The 18,114-nt window shown below is 43.1% G+C and overlaps 1 protein-coding gene across 1 annotated transcript in view; it reads right to left on the reverse strand.

Annotated features, from left to right (window-relative positions):
• The window catches only part of ADAM10 (ADAM metallopeptidase domain 10), a 204,777-nt gene extending 195,908 nt beyond the window's left edge, over positions 1-8,869 (reverse strand). Inside the window, exon 1 of the mRNA XM_056572427.1 lies at positions 8,684-8,869. The gene's annotated coding sequence lies outside the window, so the exon portion shown is untranslated. The remainder of the gene's footprint in view (positions 1-8,683) is intronic.
• Between the last annotated feature and the right edge of the window lie 9,245 nt (positions 8,870-18,114).

The raw sequence follows: 18,114 nt of genomic DNA on the forward strand, positions 1-18,114 counted from the left end.
ATACATTTTAAGTGGAAAATAAAAGTTAATTTTTAAAGGGAGGTTCCCTAGAATTAGTGAATACCAACCATAATACAGACCCCAGAAACAGATCCCTCCATAATACAGACCCCAGAATCACCACCCACCATAATACACAACCCAGAATCAGTCCTCACCCTAATAAAGACCCCAGAATCAGATCCCTCCATAATACAGACCCCAGAATCAGACTCCACTATAATACAGACCCCAGAATCACCACCCACCATAAAACAGACACGAGAATCACCACCCACCATAAAACAGACACCAGAATTAGACCCCACCATAATACAGACAATAATATACATACAGTTACATTAACTGACTCACAATTCGCGTCTTTTACAGTCGGCATCGTCCTCTTTCCTTCTGTTCTCCTTCTGGCTCAGACCACCATGATGACTTCTTCCAGCCAAAACCCATCAGTGCAACATCTCCAGGACAAACATCTTAATTTCTGCATTTTTCCAACGCAGTCCCCAGAAGTGCAGAATTCGGTGCAGTTTATTCCATTCCAGTGTTACAGAACAGGCTGCGTTTCATGCAAAAACGTAGCCTGTTCTATAAGACTGTTCGAAATGGAATAAACTGCACTGAATTCTGCACTTTATTCTTTTGTGAGCTATGATTTTCCTTGGATATAAGTAGGTAGGTAAGTAAATATGGAGGTAAGTTCATAGGTAGGTAGCAAGGTAGGTAAATGGGTAGCTATGCATGTAGGTAGGTACTTAGGTTGCTATGTAGGTAGGTAGCCAGGTGGCTAAGTAGGTGGGTATGTTACAAGGAAATAAATAAGGTAGCTAGCCAGACAGGTAGCCAGTGTAGGTAGCCAGGTAGGCAAGTAGCCAGTGCTCCTTCACATCCAAATCATCATCCCCCTCCCTGTCACCTGCACCCCCCCCCCATCATCACTTGCACACCCCCATCATCATCATCATCACTTGCACCCCCCCCATCCCATCATCATCATTTTCATCCCCCCCTGCGGTCACCTTCCCTCTCCTTCTCTGCTGATGCCAGGATGATTTAAAAAACAAACTTTTACTCACCTATTTCCCACGCAGGGATCTCCTAGGCAGCACGCTGCGTTCTTTTCCCGCTACAGTGCAGGCACCGATGAGTGACTAATCAGCGCCTGCGCTGCGTGGGGGCAGAGTTCACAGGTCTCCTCTCAGTGAAGCCGCAGGTCCTGCAGCTCACACTGAGAGGAGGCTTTAGCTGTGTGTGCATACACAGCTTAAAGCGGCGCTCGCTCGCCTGGGGATCCGGAACAAGTGTCCCAGATCCCCATTAGCAGAGTGAGCGCCTCTCCACCTGGAGCCAGCTCCGCGTGCCACTCAAAAGCACCCCACATGCCATGAGTGGCACGCGTGCCAGGGGATGCCGACCCCTGCTCTAGAAGATGAGAAGGAGGCCCCAACCTCAACTTCTGCAAATGTGGAGCAGGCTGAAAACTCCAGTGATGAATAAGAAGCAGGGCCGTTCGTGATCACGGGGGGTCCGACCGCTGGATCAGACACAGGGGATAACAGGTATGTTGCTGCAGTTGTCCTTTAATGGATATGGAGACTGAAAGTTTGCCTGAAACTTCCCTTTGATGGGATTCTGTTGCGGAATTCCGCCCCCCAAAAAAATTAACATGTTCAATCTGGGAAAATATGCACTGTGGAATTTTCACAGTGTGAATAATTCAGTAGAAATCCCATCAATGTTATCTTCATGTACCAGATTTTTTGCTGCAAAAATCTGCAGCAGAATTTTGCTCAGAATTATCCGTAGTATATAGGGGCCCTATCTGTACGTCCTCTTCACTGTGACTTCACTACCAACTGACTTCAATGGGCAACAAAATCTGCTGCAATCTGCAGCAAAATATGCATGTGTGAATATTCCCCCAAAAATTACATTTAGTTCCGAACGCTGTATGCACGCTGCAGGGGTCAGTCATGTCCCCTTGTGATATCAGGCCTTGCCCCCCAGTGCAAGTCTATGGGAGGGGGCATGATGGCTGCCACACTCCTGTGGAAGAACAGGGATGTACAGGGACTTTCTGCAGAAGAATGGGGACTTACTGATGGGTTGCTGTGGAAGAACGGGGACTTGATCTGTTTAAGCAATCTACAGATGGCTTATGAGAGGCAGCTGAGGGGGTGGGGGGCAAAAACATTTACATATCCCTGTGTAAACAGGTGAGGTACAGCTGCCAATAAAGGAAGTGCATACCTCCCTTGGGGCTAAATGGCAATGTTGTGAGATTACCATATTTTTTGTGAACTGGCTCTTTCCTGTTGGAGTTTGTTAAAACTTAAGAAGTACCTGTCACCATATAAACTGTTCTCAACTACCTCAGGCTATGTTCTTACTCCTAACAACTACTCCTAACACCCCTTCTGCCCTTAAAAACTATTTCAGAGCTTTTAAAAGCTGTGTCTTACCTTTCTTCTTGCTCGCATAGTGCAATTTCACCAGCAGGAGAAAGTGGGCGTTTCCCAAAAGGCATGACATCACTGAAGCCTGCTGAGAGACAACTTCTGCCCTCACATTGTTGCTGTGATGAATAGAAGACCGCAAGCTCTGTGCATGTTTCAGTCTGTGCGGATTTCAGTGAGGCTCTCCTGTAGATTTTAGTCTGTGTGGCTTTCTGTGAGAATCTGTAGTGTGACTTTCTGTGCAGCTGACGATCAAGCTCTGTGCAGAGAAGTACTTCCTGAGTTCGGACTCCTACCAGGCTGGGAGGAGACCGAACTCACTGTATTAATTGTGGCAGGGAACAGAACAGAGCCACCTAGTGGATGTTTATATTTTACATTTTAAACATATTTATGTTGATAATGTCACGTATGGGCAGGGAAGGAGTGCACTCTAATCTAGTTGACTCCCCTATCCCTGCCTACTTACGTACCGGCCCTAAATGACAGGTCCTTAACCACAAAGACAGTCCCTTCCTGTATATGTGAGGGGTGTAATAGTCAAAACAAAAAAACTACAATGAAACGGACTAGCAATATACAAGCAGGTCCTCCTGGACATATAACATTATCATATATAGATCTCATATGTAAATTGCCTATGTCCTTCTGGCCTTACTCTAAGTACAAAGTACTCTACTTGCATACATTTTACACTGAAAAAAATTAGAGCTTACACCAAAATTAAATGAATTAAAATCCAAGTTTATTTAACATCATTTCAATAAAATATTGAGCTCTACAGACAGGATCTACCAATGAAAACAATTGGATCGTGGGGTTCAGTAATACTATAACAACAAGCACTCTATATAACTTTATCAATGGGTCATGGAGAATTTTAAAGTATCATATGCAATTCATTATTTACTCAATGCAGTTATAGTCTGACATTGCTGGGCCCACTCCTGTAAGTTTCAGGCAGGTACCTCAACCTGCTACTGTACTACATAACATTAGAGTGCATATGCATTTAAAGTGCCATCAACATCCTCACCCATAATCAAATAGGAACCACTCCGCTTCACTACCCCTGAAAACTGAAACTGACTAGGTCCAGGATCAGTGGGATAACAGACAGACTAACAAAATATAACTAAACACTCACACAATAGTCCAGAGTCAACTAACCGCGTCAAAGTCAGAAGAAGTCAGAAGTACCAAGTCGCAAATATCACAGAGAAGTCGAGATCAAAGCCAGAGGTCAAAGATGCCGAGTATACAGGAAAAACAGAGAGACTACACACGTTACTGGAGCAAATAGACTCTTTCACAGGTGCTGACTGAGAGCCAACTGCTGGGTTAAATAGGTTACTCACAGGTGCTCTCATCAAGCGGTCAGCTGACCAGCTAGACAGCAAGGAGTAACCCGGCAACAAAATAAACAAAGAACCTGTCAGAACCTTTTAACCCTATAGGTTCTGACAGATAATGTTAAAAGCAAGTGAATGGGAAAGTGTCTGCTAATTACACAAGGAACAGTATATTAAAAGTTTTATTTGGTGACAGGTACTCATTAACCTCTTAAAGGGGTATTCCAGGAATGTTTTTTATTTGACTATGTTACAGGGGCTGTAAAGTTAGTGAAGTTCATAATATAGTGTCTGTACCTGTGTGTGACAGTTTTCTCACAATTCTACTGTGATTTTCACCCCAATATTTATTTTTAACAGCATACAAAATGACTGTTGTCTCAGATTTTTCCCAGGTTGCAATGCAGCCGAGACCTGACTCACTAGTTAGCTGATGACAGGGAGCCTGTCTGCTTCAATGGGTGGAGGGATCGCTTGGTGGGAGAGGGATCAATCTGCAACTAATGAACAGCTGTAGGCACCCTGATTGAAAACCACAGGTCTTTTGAATGGATGCAGTTCATTTATGTTTCAATGGGTGTGGTGGCTGATGTCTGGGAGGGAGGAAAATGGAATTATGGGATTTGTAGCCAAAAAAAAATAAAAGTCAAACAGGAAATACCAGTTCCCAAAAAGCTAGCCACAGTGTTATGGTGGACTCTTAAAAATAGCCATTTAGCCTCAAGACAAGTGCAGATCCTTCTAAAATAAAAAAAAAAAAAATTCAACGGAGCTGATCGGGACCATCGCGGTAAAACTGCGGTGTCCCGATCAGCTGAGAGGATGGCGAGAGGGCCCCTACCTACATGTAATAGTCCCCTCTGGGACTTAAAAAAAAAAAAAGTTAATAAATGTAAATTAACCCATTCCCTAATAAAAGTTTGAATCACCCCCCTTTTCTCATTTAACCCCTTAAGGACTCAGCATTTTTCCGTTTTTGCACTTTTGGGGGATTGTTTTATGCTCCACCAATTGTACTTGGTAATGACATCATTCTTTTCACCACAAAATCTATGGCAAAACCAAAAATAATTATTTGTGGGACATAATTGAAAAAACTCGCCATTTTGTAAATTTTAGCGGCTTCCGTTTCTACACAGTGCACTTTTCAGTAAAAATTACACCTTATCTTTATTCTGTAGGTCCATACAGTTACAAAGACCCAATTTATGTAGGTTTTATTTTACGACTTTATAACTACATGCTCCAAAATTAGTATGTTTAAAATTGTCATATTCTGACCCCTACAACGTTTTTTTTCCGCATACAGTGCTATATGAGGTTCATTTTTTGCGCCATGGCCTGTAGTTTTTATCGGTACCATTTCTGTTTTGACATGACTTTTGGATCGCTTTTTATAAAAAATTTTTAGGGTATATAAAATTACCAAAAATACGCAATTTAGGACTTTGGAATTTTTTACGTATACTCCATTGACTGTGCGGATTAATTATTGTTAGATTTTTATAGTTCAGACATTTACGCACACAGCAATACCACATATGTTTATTTTTGTTTACATATAATGGGGGAAAAAAGGGTGATTAAAACTTTTAGTATGGGAGGGGTTAATTCACATTTATTAACTTTTTTACACCATTTCTTAGTCCCTATATGGGACTATTACATGCAATCTTTTGATTGCATACATTGTTCAATGCTATGCCATAGCATAGCATTGATCAGTGTTGTCGGCACTCTGCTGCTCCAGCCTGCTGAGCAGGCATGGAGCAGCAGATCACCGATCCGACGGTGAGGAGGCAGGTAGGGACCATCCCCACGTACTCTCAGCTGTTCGGGATGCCACGATTTCACCAAACTGAGCTGCTGGGAACAGTTTTACTTTCGCTTTAGATGCGGCGATCAACTTTGATCACCGCGTTGAAGGGGTTAATGCCGGGCATCACCGCGATCGATAATGTCTGGCATTAGACACAGGTCCTGTCGGCTGATCGCCGCCGGGACCACCCGGCTATGACGCGGGGTCAGCTGGTGAGCCCGTGTCAAAGCAGGGGAGCAGTGCAGGGCGTACAGGTATGCCCTGTGTCCTTAAATGGGTACTGTCACCAAACTTTTTTTTTGATATGTTGTAGTACTTATGTACTACAACATATCTCTAATATAAACCTATTACATTTTTTTTTCATTAAAACAGTTTATTTTAATGTTGAAAACCGGCCACTAGGGGTCTCCCTCCTAGTGGTCGGCTGCAGGCTGGCGTGACGTTACGCCTGAATTCGGACCGATGCTGGCCGGGCATCGGTCCTAATTCATTCAGCCTGCGCTCGCTCCCTGCATGTCAATCAGACAGGGGGAAGCGAGCGCTAAGAGCGCATTGGCTCCCTGGCTTCACACGCCGGCCCCGCCTCCCAGCATCTACACACCGCTGCTGCTCTGCGCTAGAGGTATGGCTGGGGGGGGGGGGGTTAGCGAGGTCCGGGATAGCGCCACAGCTGCTCTGCACTAGAGATATGGCTGGGGGAGGGAGCGGTGTTCGGGGTAGGGCCGCGGCAGGCTCTGCACTAGAGGTATGGCTGGGGGGAGCGGGGTTCGGGGTAGCGCCGCAGCAGGCTCTGCACTAGAGGTATGGCTGGGGGGAGCGGGGTTCGGGGTAGCGCCGCGGCAGGCTCTGCACTAGAGGTATGGATGGGGGGGAGCGGGTTTCAGGGTAGCGCCGCGGCAGGCTCTGCTTTAGCGGTATGGATGCGGGGGGAGCGGGGTTCGGGGTAGTGCCACGGCAGGCTCTGCACTAGAGGTATGGCTGGGGGGGGAGCGGGGTTCGGGGTAGCACCATGGCGCTAACAAAGTTATTGTTTTCACCACAGGGTGCCTCCAGCTGTTTCACCACTACAACTCCCAGCATGCCCTGACAGCCAGTAGATGTCAGGGCAAGCTGGGAGTTGTAGTGGCGAAACAGCTGGAGGCACCCTTTATAGTGAACTAAGGGGGCAGATGTCGGCCCCAGCAGGCATTAGTGACGTCACACATGCTGGGGAAGTCTGCCCGGTAGTGAGCACACTACCAGGCAGACAAAAAGGCATTTTAATATAGTAAAAAAAAAATTTAAGGCAGGGAGGGGGTTAGGGATAGATGGGCAATAGGCAGGGACAGAAAAAAAAAGCGGATGGTGGGAGCTACCTTTTAAGAGGTTAAAAAAACATGTTAACAAAAATAAACATAAAAATATGTGGTATTGTCGCATAAATGTCCTAACTATAAAAATATAATGTTAATTAAACTGCATGGTCAATGGCGTATACGTAAAAAAAAAAAAAAATTCCAAATTTGTGTCTTTTTGGTAATTTTGTATACCCTAAATAAAAGTATAAAAAGTGATTAAAATGTCCCATCAAAACAAAAATGGTACAGACAAAAACTATAGATCCCGAAGCAAAAAATTAGCCCTCACACATCCCCATATAAAGAAAAATAAAAAAAGTTATAGGGGTCAGAAGAGGACAATTTTAAATGTGCTAATTTTCATGCACAAAGTTATAATTTTTTTTACAGAATTAAAACTAAATCAAACCTTTTTGGTTGTCATTTTAATCGTATGGACCTACAGAATAGAGATAAGATGTCACTTTTACCAAAGCTGCAGCTTACTTTACTTCAGTCAGCAACCATCTAAGCATAACAATGCTGGCACTAAGCCTAACCATTTTTTGTAGGCTCTACAACTCCTTTACCAAAATAATGGCACAAATGCAACAACTTCTGCTTATGTTTTCCTACAGGATTCCCTATCCTGCCCCCTCTGTCTCCAACCCAGCAGCATGACACATGGGGGTGGCGATTCCCCACCGCCACATTGCCAACTGCATGTAAACTGCCAACCTTTGACAGTGAACAGTGAAATAAGGTAAACAACATATGTACACATATTTTACAAAAAATAAATAGCATGCGTTAACCAGGGCCAAAAGCGTTGACAGGATTCCTCCATACTCCCACAGGATAGCTACAGGCAAAGTGTGAAGCAAACATTCATATTCACAGCAATGACAGTGAGCAAATACGGTAGAACTCTGCCCTTTCTTTCTAGAAAAACAGCACAATATACACTCACGGACCATTTTATTAGGTACACTTTACTAGTACCGGTTTATGGTAAAGTGGTAGAGTCATCTTACCTGCCTCCACTGGGGGTGCTGCACGGCTGGGGGTGGGTTATGAAGGGAAGGGGGAGGGTCTCATGCAGCCTTGAGTCAACTCTTGGACAAACGCTGTTGGGGGACTCTTTGGTGTCCCACTAGGTTTGGGGACCCCTTGTGGCCGGATTTGAAGTTGAATGAAGCATATGAGAAAGTCTTTAAATGTAATCATTAAAAACATATAAAAAAAAATTTAATCTGACAGTGCCCATTTAATGTTACACAATAAAAATTACCCTCAAGAATACATGTTAAAAAAAGCCGTAAAAATATATTTAAAGGCATTTTTACAAGTGTTTATAAACATTGTAAACAAAACAAAAAAAAACTTTTTTCATAATAAAGGAGCCTATGTGATAGCTGTTATAAGTGTGGTATCACCGGAGTATGGCGGGACCACGGGTGTAGTGGACTGAGTGGTGGGGTGGGATCAGATGGTATTAACCCCTCAGGACAAGATGTTGTTAACCCCTAGTGTTCGTGACGCCGGGATGTGGTTGTATGGTGTACTGAACTGGAACTTTACTGAAGAAGGCAGTATAACAGTTATTACAGATAGCCAACTTCCACAGAGGTGATCGGGACACAGGAATCTCTCAGGCTTGCTTGGATTTGTAGTGATAATAATGATGATGCAGGCCACTGTACTACTGTTATGACTTTGGTAGGGAAAGTAGAGACTTGCCTTGTAGACATAGAAGAGTTACAGCTTAGATGTGGCTGCAGACTTGCAGGCGTTGGCCTCGCTGTACTGGACTTGACTTGTACAGGACTGGTGCTTGCTTCAATGTCCAAGAATCAAGGGAAAGAGAGCTAGTGTGGAGAGCCTTTATATTTCAGGGGCTGGACTAAAGCCCCTTGGTAGCTGGTTGCCTGGGGTTACCTGTGCCTCTGGAACTCTGGGTATCAGGTGATCACATATCACATGACCATGTCACATGACCTTAGGAAGGTCCTTTACTGTTAAAACATCCTAATAACCTTTACACATAGCTTATATTCACTGTACAATACTTATAATAAATGTACATAATTAATATAGAATAGAATACCATAATAGTGACCTAGGAGGACCCTGCAGGAGAGTCATGTGGACCTGAGGGGACTTTAGTACTGTACAGAACCTTGTTCTGTACCGGGACACAACATAAGTTTCCCATGAGGAGATTTACTACTTATCCAAGCCGTAAACTGTCCAGATTCTCATCACTTGGAGTTTCCAGATGGCACTGTTATTCTTGGAACTAGTATTACTAAATATGTAGTCAGATATGGTTTTCTTGTTCTTAAAAACACTATTAGGCCAAGACATCAGACATTGTGTTGTTTTTCTTGGCATCGCCTCTACTAAACATGGTGTTGGTTGTAGAACTATTATTGATATATCAGCAATATTAAATGTGATATCAGGCTTGATAACATGTTTGCGGCCAGCTCTGAGTCCCTAAATGACTTAAAGGGGTTGTGCGCTGCCCTGCATTTCGGAGCTCCGCACACAGCATCCGGAAGTTCATTACTCGGAACGCTGTCTGCGGGCTTCCGTGTTTGCGGCCGCCGGGCGTGACATCACGCCTGCCCCCCTCGTGATGTCACGCCCGCCCCCCTCGTGACGTCACGCCCGCCCCCTCAACGAAAGTCTATGGGAAGGGGGTGCGACCTCACGAGGGGGCCGGGCGTGACGTCATCCCCGGCGGCCGCGAACACGGAAGCCCGCACACAGCGTTCGGAGTAATGAACTTTCGGACGCTGTGTGCGGAGCTCCGAAATGCAGGGCAGCGCACAACACCTTTAAGGACACAGCCCATTTGGCTTTTTCATTTTTGCATTTTCGTATTTCTTTCCTCACCTTTTAAAAGGATATTCCGGATTTTTTTTTATTTGCTGTAAAGAATGCAAATTAGTACAAACATGGTGGGGTTACATTGCAGCAGGTATTTAGTGAATAGACAGCAGCCAATGAACCAAAACAAGATTAAATTGCAGATACAATAATATGAACAAGACAGGATAATTAGGAAATATAATGACGAGACAAAACCAGGAATGCAGGGGATGAACAAGGTTAAACTGAAACAAGAACCAAACTGACTCCTATGTTAGGGAAATAGCAATAGGAGGAACCAGATTAACTACAAAACCCAAACTCCAAACATGTAGAGAATACAAAATACAAATAGACTTCAAGGCGGCGTCCTTAAGGGGTTAAATGCTCTCTACCAGAAGTGAATATTTAATTGTCTTTAGGATAGTTCCCATATTCGTGGCAGGTGGGCTATGCTTGCCTCAAATTTCCTATCTATATAGGGTGCATTTACCCCAGACTCCTGAGTGGTCCTTATTTTATATATTTGGGGATTTAGGTTCTGACCGACTGTCTCTTACTATCAGACAGCTTCACCATGTATGGACAGCAGCCACACAGAAAAGTATTCTGCAATTATGGGCGCAGGATTCTGTTCCTTCAATTTCTTTGTCCACTAGAAAAGTGGACTTTTTCTTTTAAGTGGACTGGATTAAGACTCTCATGGATAAGGAGACTAACTAAGAGATGGACAGTTTATATTAACTGCCTCCCTCTGTGGATGTGATCTGCACTTTATAATTACTTTCAATGCACCAAATGGTATATGAAGAGTTGTCTTTGGGTGGTTTCCTATTCCTTTATCTTGAAGGAGAGTCCTTTTGAGGTTGAATTGTTGGATTTTGGGATTTACTATTTATATACAGTAAATCTGACAGGATCAGCTGACCATGTAAGGCTGCATTCACATCTCGTTTTTACACTATGGCTGATGGATCCGGCTGGGGGAGGGGCAAACCGGGTGCTCCCGTACCCCAGCTGCACCAGCGCTGAACTCCATTCACTTTAACCCCTTAAGGACGCAGGATTTTTCCGTTTTTGCATTTTCATTTTTTCCTCATCACTTTCTAAAAATCATAACACTTTCAATTTTGCACATAATATTCCATATGATGGCTAATTTTTTGCGCCAGCAATTCTACTTTGCAGTGACATTAGTCATTTTACCCAAAAATCCACGGCGCAACGGAAAAAAAAATAATTGTGCGACAAAATTGAAGAAAAAATTTCATTTTGTAATTTTTTGGGGCTTCCGTTTCTACGCAGTACATTTTTCGGTAAAAATAACACCTTATCTTTATTCTGTAGGTCCATACGGTTAAAATTATACCCTACTTATATAGGTTGGATATTGTCGTACTTCAGAAGAAAATCATAACTACTGTACATGCAGGAAAATTTATATGTTAAAAATTCTCATCTTCTAACCCCTATAACTTTTTTATTTTTCCGCGTACAGGCTGGAATGTGGACTAATTTTTTGCGCCGTGTTCTGAAGTTTTTATCGGTACCATTTTTGTATTGATCGGACTTTTTGATCGCTTTTTATTCATTTTTTTCATGATATAACAAGTGACCAAAAATAGGCTATTTTGGAATTTTTTGCGCGTACGCCATTGACCATGCGATTTCATTTACAATATATTTTAATATTTCGGACATTTCCGCACGTGGCGATACCACATATGTTTATTTTTATTTATACAGTTGATAAGCAGGTGATTCAAACTTTTATTAGGGAAGGGGTTAAATGATCTTTGTTAACCTTTTTCACTTTTTTTTTTGCAGTGTTATAGCTCCCATAGGGGGCTATAGCACTGCACACACTGATCTCTTATGCTGATCCCTGCAAAGCCATAGCTTTGCATGGATCAGCGAGATAGGGGCTCGATTGCTCAAGCCTGTAGCTCAGGCTTGGAACAATCAAACCCCGATCGGACGCGAGCGGAGGTCCCCTTACCTGTCTCCGCCGCGTCCGATCAGGGTTTGATTGCTCCAAGCCTGAGCTACAGGCTTGAGCAATCGAGCCCCTATCTCGCTGATTTTATCGCGATGTCCCGATCAGCCCGACTGAGCTGCCGGGAAGCGTTTACTTTCACTTTCAGATGCGGTGGTCAACTTTGATCGCCGCGTCTGAAGGGTTAATAGCGCGGCACAACGATCGGTGCCATGCGCTGTTGGTCCAGGGTCCTGGCTATGAATAGCAGCCGGGACCGACTCGGTGTGATGTGGGGTCACGGCATGACCCCGTTTTAAACACCGGGCGTCGGGCGTACAGGTATGCCCTACATCCTTAAGAGGTTAATGAGCCGACCGGAGTCACCGTTTGACTCCAGTCGGCTCATTAAAGTAAATGGAGTTCAGCGCTGATCTGGCTGGGGTACGGGAGAGCCCGGTTTGCCCGTCCACCAGCCGCATCCGGCAGCCGTAGTGTAAAAACGTGATGTGAATGCAGCCTAACATGTATGCAGATTTCAACTGCCAACTCTATCATGTGTATGGCCATCTTAACTAAAGATAGCCAGTAGGCATACGTTGCTAATGTAGTTACATATAATTAACTGGTCTTCACTGCTTGAAAAGATTTCATCTAGCTATATGACTATGTGAAATATTGCACAGTTTAAGGATTAATTTTATACACTTAATTGTTCTCTAAGTATCCTCTCTCTGAGAATGGCAGCAAATCCTTAGATCAGAAGCAACCCTATTTAGTTCTTACTGGGACAACCTTAAATCTTTAAAAATAATTAGTAGATCAAGATGACAGCATGGTACTAATTCCCAAATAACATGACATGGCTACAAAGCTATAAGAAGGTGGCTGAGTAAATTTACACTTTCAAAAATCAATTTAAAAACATCAATCTAGCAATCAAGATCACACTCCAGTCAGTGGGTTTACATTGCAGGTTTATGCTCTGTGAATCCTCTGAAGTATTTGTAGGAAATGTTACAGAAATCAATCTTGATCATTCCTGAAAAGACAGATAGTAGGAGACCATACAAATACACAACAAGAGAAGTTTATGCACTCTTTTCAATATTACATTTTTTTACTTATTGCACCTGTGTGCACCATCAAGCAACCACTGCTCCTATAACCTTTTAAAGGGGTACTCCGCTTCTAGATATCTTATTACCTGTCTGATCGCTGTTCTAAACAAATGCTGGGTTCCGGCGGCAGTTGTTGTGACAGCCACGCCCACTCATGAAGTCACACCATGTCTATGGGAGGGGGCATGACGACCGACACTCCCCTCCCATAGACATGAATGGAGGGGGCATGACGTCACGAGGGGCATGGCCATGACGTTGCGATCACGGCCGCCTGGCCCACTCCAAGCGTCCTGAAAAAAACATCCTGGTACTGTCCAATGTTGCACCTCCTCTCAAGGTCTGTTAACTGGGCAAAGTGTTCTTGAGTGTGTCATAGAGGCATGCCTAGCAATCAATAATCTGTCCTCAAGTGGTACACTACCAAAAAGTAGTTTCTGAGAGCCATTTAATAAAGGGGGAAACACTTTCACACCCTCTTGCAGTAAAACCCTGAGACATAACTGCATGCCAAGTTTTGCAGCAATTCAACATTTCTATTTAGGTGCATTTTTTTTAAACCAATAATTGTACTTAAAGGAGTACTCTGGCCCTAGACATCTTATCCCCTATCCAAAGGATAGGAGATAAGATGTTGGATTGCGGGGGTACCGTCGCTGGGGACCACCGTAATCTCTCATGCAGCATCCACCTGTTATCAGCTCCACGGAACAAAGATTGCTCCATGTCTGATGACTCACAATACAGGAGCCAAAGTATTGTGATGTCACGGCTCCGCCCCCTCAATGCAAGCCTATGGGAGGGGGTGTGACAACCGCCACACTCCCTCCAATTGACTTGCATTGAGGGGGCGGGGTGTGAAGTCATAAGGGGGTTGAGCTATGAAGTCACAATACTCCGGCCCCTGTATCGTGAGATCTTCGCTCTGTGAGGCTGATAGGGGGTGCTGCATGAGAGATTGCGGGGGTCCCCAGCGGTGGGACCCCCGCGATCAGACATCTTATCCCCTATTCTTTGGATAGGGGATAAGATATCTAGGGCCGGAGTACCCCCTTAAACTCTTTTCACACTATGTGTTCAGTGGGGATATATGTTGGGGAACTCCCTGACAGATACCTTCGTCATGAAGCAATGGGTGCTGCTTAATGGCATCCGTTATACATAGACTTCCATGTTGAAAAAAGTATGCTGGCGATATAGGTTTTTTTTCTGGATTCAGCTCAAATAACACTTTTTTTAGGCTTCCGTCTGGTCATTAGGTTCTATTAATAAATTTGGATATTTCCCAACACATACTGCAGTTGGACACAACAAACATACATTTGAGTAGATGGCATGTGATTCTACCATTTTTCTGCAGTGGGAAAAATATAGCAGTTAAGAGAGTAAACCTTCCAGCCTATGCTCACATGACAGTTTTTGAAGTTGTTTTGAGACTTGAAAAAAACAGGCAATTTTTGGGCTACTTTATGGCCCAAAAAATGAACCATAATACCTATTACACACACTTTTACTACCCTAGGTCACCTTTCACGACGGGCAGGGAGAAGTGCTGCCCTGAAATGACTCACACCCTCTGTCCCAAGAGACAGACACACCCGTTATATCACTAGAAATATTACCATCAACCCATACAGGGATGTTAACATTTACTCACTTCACTGCTTGGACTATCAATAACTAGCTTTCATTGTATAAAGAAGGCTATATTCTCTTAATAACTGTTGGCTGTACATCTGTCAGCTTAGACTTTGCACCCCAGTCTACCAAATAAACCCCTTAAGGACACAGAGTTTTTCTGTTTTTTGCATTTTTATTTTTTCCTCATCACCTTCTAAAAATCATAAAGCTTACAAATTTGCACCTAAAATTCCATATTATGGCTTATTTTTGCACCACCAAATCTACTTTGCAGTGACATTAGTCATTTTACCAAAATATCCACGGCGAAATGGAAAAAAAAATAATTGTGCAACGAAATTAGTCAGTAGATATGTTAAAGTCACATGCCTACTGCTTACACTGACAAGAGACTTGACCTCTGCCCCCACACAGCACAGAAGCAAGGATGTCACTCATCAGTGCCTGTACTGTGGAGGGGAGAGGACATGGTCCTGTTGTTGCCTGTTCACTGCGTTGGATAGAAGGTAAGTATATGGTTTTGCTTTGGTTTTTACTTTCTGAGGGGAGTATGTCTACCTACCTGCATACCCGTTTACCCAACTACATGCCTGGCTACCTAACTTCCTACCTAACTACCTACCTATCCTCATACCTGGCTACATAACTACATGCATGGCTACCTAACTACCTACAGAGATGGCTATATAGAGACATACCTGGCTACCTACCTAACTACCCAGCTAGTTAAATACCTACATCCCTTGGTACTTAGCTAACAAACTACCTAGCTATCTTATTACCTACTTACATACCTGGCTACCTACCAATATACCTGGCTACCTAACTACCTACCTAGATACCTGGCTACCTATCTAAATACGTGGCTATCGAAGTACCTATCTGACTACATACCTGGCTACCTACCTACATTCCTGACTACCTAACTACCAACCTATATATCTTGCTAACCAACAAATTTGCTAACTAGCCACCTATATACCTGGCTACCTGACTACATAGCTAACTACCTACCTACATAACTACCTAGTTAGCTACCTATGTGGCTACCTACCTACCTGCCCTTTTACTGAGCGGAACACCAAAGGGGGTATTATAACAGTTTGGGCCTATAGGGCACTGTAAAAATTGTGGTTTTCTTTTCAATATCAAAATTTTTTTTGGGATTACGCTGTACATTTTATGCTAAAATGAAAGGAGTCAAAGTACAATTGGTTGTGCAAAAAAACAAGCTCTCATATGGGTCTGTGGGTGGAGTAATAAGAGTTTTTTATTTTCAAAGGCGAGGAGAAAAAGACAAAAATGCTAAATTTGCTGCATCCAAATAGGCTGTTTCCTTAGTGGGGTTAAATATCCCTATTTTTTACCTGGGGATTTAAGTTGCATTAAAGGGGTACTCCGGTGGAAATTATTATTATTTTTTTTTTTTTAATCTACTGGTGCCAGAAAGTTAAACATATTTGTAAATTACTTCTATTAAAAAATCTTAATCTTTCCAGTACTTATTAGCTGCTGAATACTACAGAGTAAATTCATATATTTTTGGAACACAGAGCTCTCTGCTGAATCACGAGCACAGTGCTCTCTGCTGACATCTCTGTCCATTTTAGGAACTGTCCAGAGAAGGAGAAAATCCCCATAGCAAACATATGCTGCTCTGGACAGTTCCTAAAATGGACAGAGATGTCAGCAGAGAGCACTGTGTTTGTGATGTCAGCAGAGAGCACTGTGTTCCAAAAAGAAAAGAATTTCCTCTGTAGTATTCAGCAGCTAATAAGTACTGGAAGGATTAAGATTTTTAATAGAAGTAATTTACAAATGCGTTTAACTTTCTGGCACCAGTTGATTTAAAAAAAAAATACAAAATAAATTCCACCGGAGTACCCCTTTAACCCCTTAAGGACACATGACGTACTGGAACGTCATGTGTCCACTCCCGATCTATAACGCGGGGCCACAGCGTGGCCCCGCGTCATAGCGGTTCGGGCCCGGCCTCTAACAACGGCCGGGACCCGTGGCTAATAGCGCGCGGCATTGATCGCTGTGCCGCGCGCTATTAACCCTTTAGACGCGGCGTTCAAAGTTGAACGCCGCGTCTAAAGTGAAACCGAAAGCATGCCGGCTAGCTCAGTGGGCTGTTCGGGATAGCCGCGGTGAAATCGCGGCATCCCGAACAGCTGACAGGACAGCGGGAGGGCCCCTACCTGCCTCCTCGCTGTCCGATCGCCGAATGACAGCTCAGTGCCTGAGATCCAGGCATGAGCAGTCATGCGGCAGAATCATCGATCACTGGTTTCTTATGAGAAACCAGTGATCAATGTAAAAGATCAGTGTGTGCAGTGTTATAGGTCCCTATGGGACCTATAACACTGCAAAAAAAAAGTGCAAAAAAAAAGTGAACAAACATCATTTAACCCCTTCCCTATTAAAAGTTTGAATCACCCCCCTTTTCCCATAAAAGAAAAAACACAGTGTAATTAAAAATAAAAATAAACATAAATGGTATCGCCGCGTGCGGAAATGTCCGAATTATAAAAATATATCGTTAATTAAACCGCACGGTCAATGGCGTGCGCGCAAAAAAATTCCAAAGTCCAAAATAGTGCATTTTTGGTCACTTTTTATATCATGAAAAAATGAATAAAAAGCGATCAATAAGTCCTATCAATGCAAAAATGGTACCGTTAAAAACTTCAGATCACGGCGCAAAAAATGAGCCCTCATACCGCCCCATACACGGAAAAATAAAAAAGTTATAGGGGTCAGAAGATGACAATTTTAAACGTATAAATTTTTCTGCATGAAGTTATGATTTTTTCCAGAAGTGCGACAAATTCAAACCTGTATAAGTAGGGTATCATTTTAATCATATGGACCTACAGAATAAAGGTAAGGTGTCATTTTTACCGAAAAATGTACTACCTAGAAACGGAAGCCCCCAAAAGTTACAAAATGGCGTTTTTTTTTCCAATTTTGTCTCACAATGATTTTTTTTCCCGTTTCACCGTAGATTTTTGGGCACAATGACTGACGTCATTACAAAGTAGAATTGGTGGTGCAAAAAATAAGCCATCATATGGATTTTTAGGTGCAAAATTGAAAGAGTTATGATTTTTTAAAGGCAAGGAGCAAAAAACGAAAATGCAAAAACGGAAAAAACCCCGGTCCTTAAGGGGTTAATGAACTTTGTACAGTACTCCAAAAATGTACTGTCTGGCTCCTATCTATAAATTAGACCCTCAACATTATTGCATCATAGAAACGTAGAATGTGTCGGCAGATAAGAATCATTTGGCCCATCTAGTCTGCCCAATAATCTGAATCCTATCAATAGTCCCTGGCCCTATCTTATATGGAGGATAGCCTTATGCTTATCCCATGCATGCTTAAACTCCTTCATTGTATTTTCAGCGACCACTTCTGAAGGAAGGCTATTCCATGCATCCCCTACTCTCTCAGTAAAGTAATACTTTCCATGTTTCTCTTCTCAAACCTCTTATACTTAACCGTTATTCTCCCAAGGTCACTGTTCCTGCTCCTGTTTCTGGCTCCTCTGA

Source organism: Hyla sarda, chromosome 4 (genome assembly GCF_029499605.1).
Source record: "Hyla sarda isolate aHylSar1 chromosome 4, aHylSar1.hap1, whole genome shotgun sequence".
Classification (NCBI taxonomy): Eukaryota; Metazoa; Chordata; class Amphibia; order Anura; family Hylidae; genus Hyla; species Hyla sarda.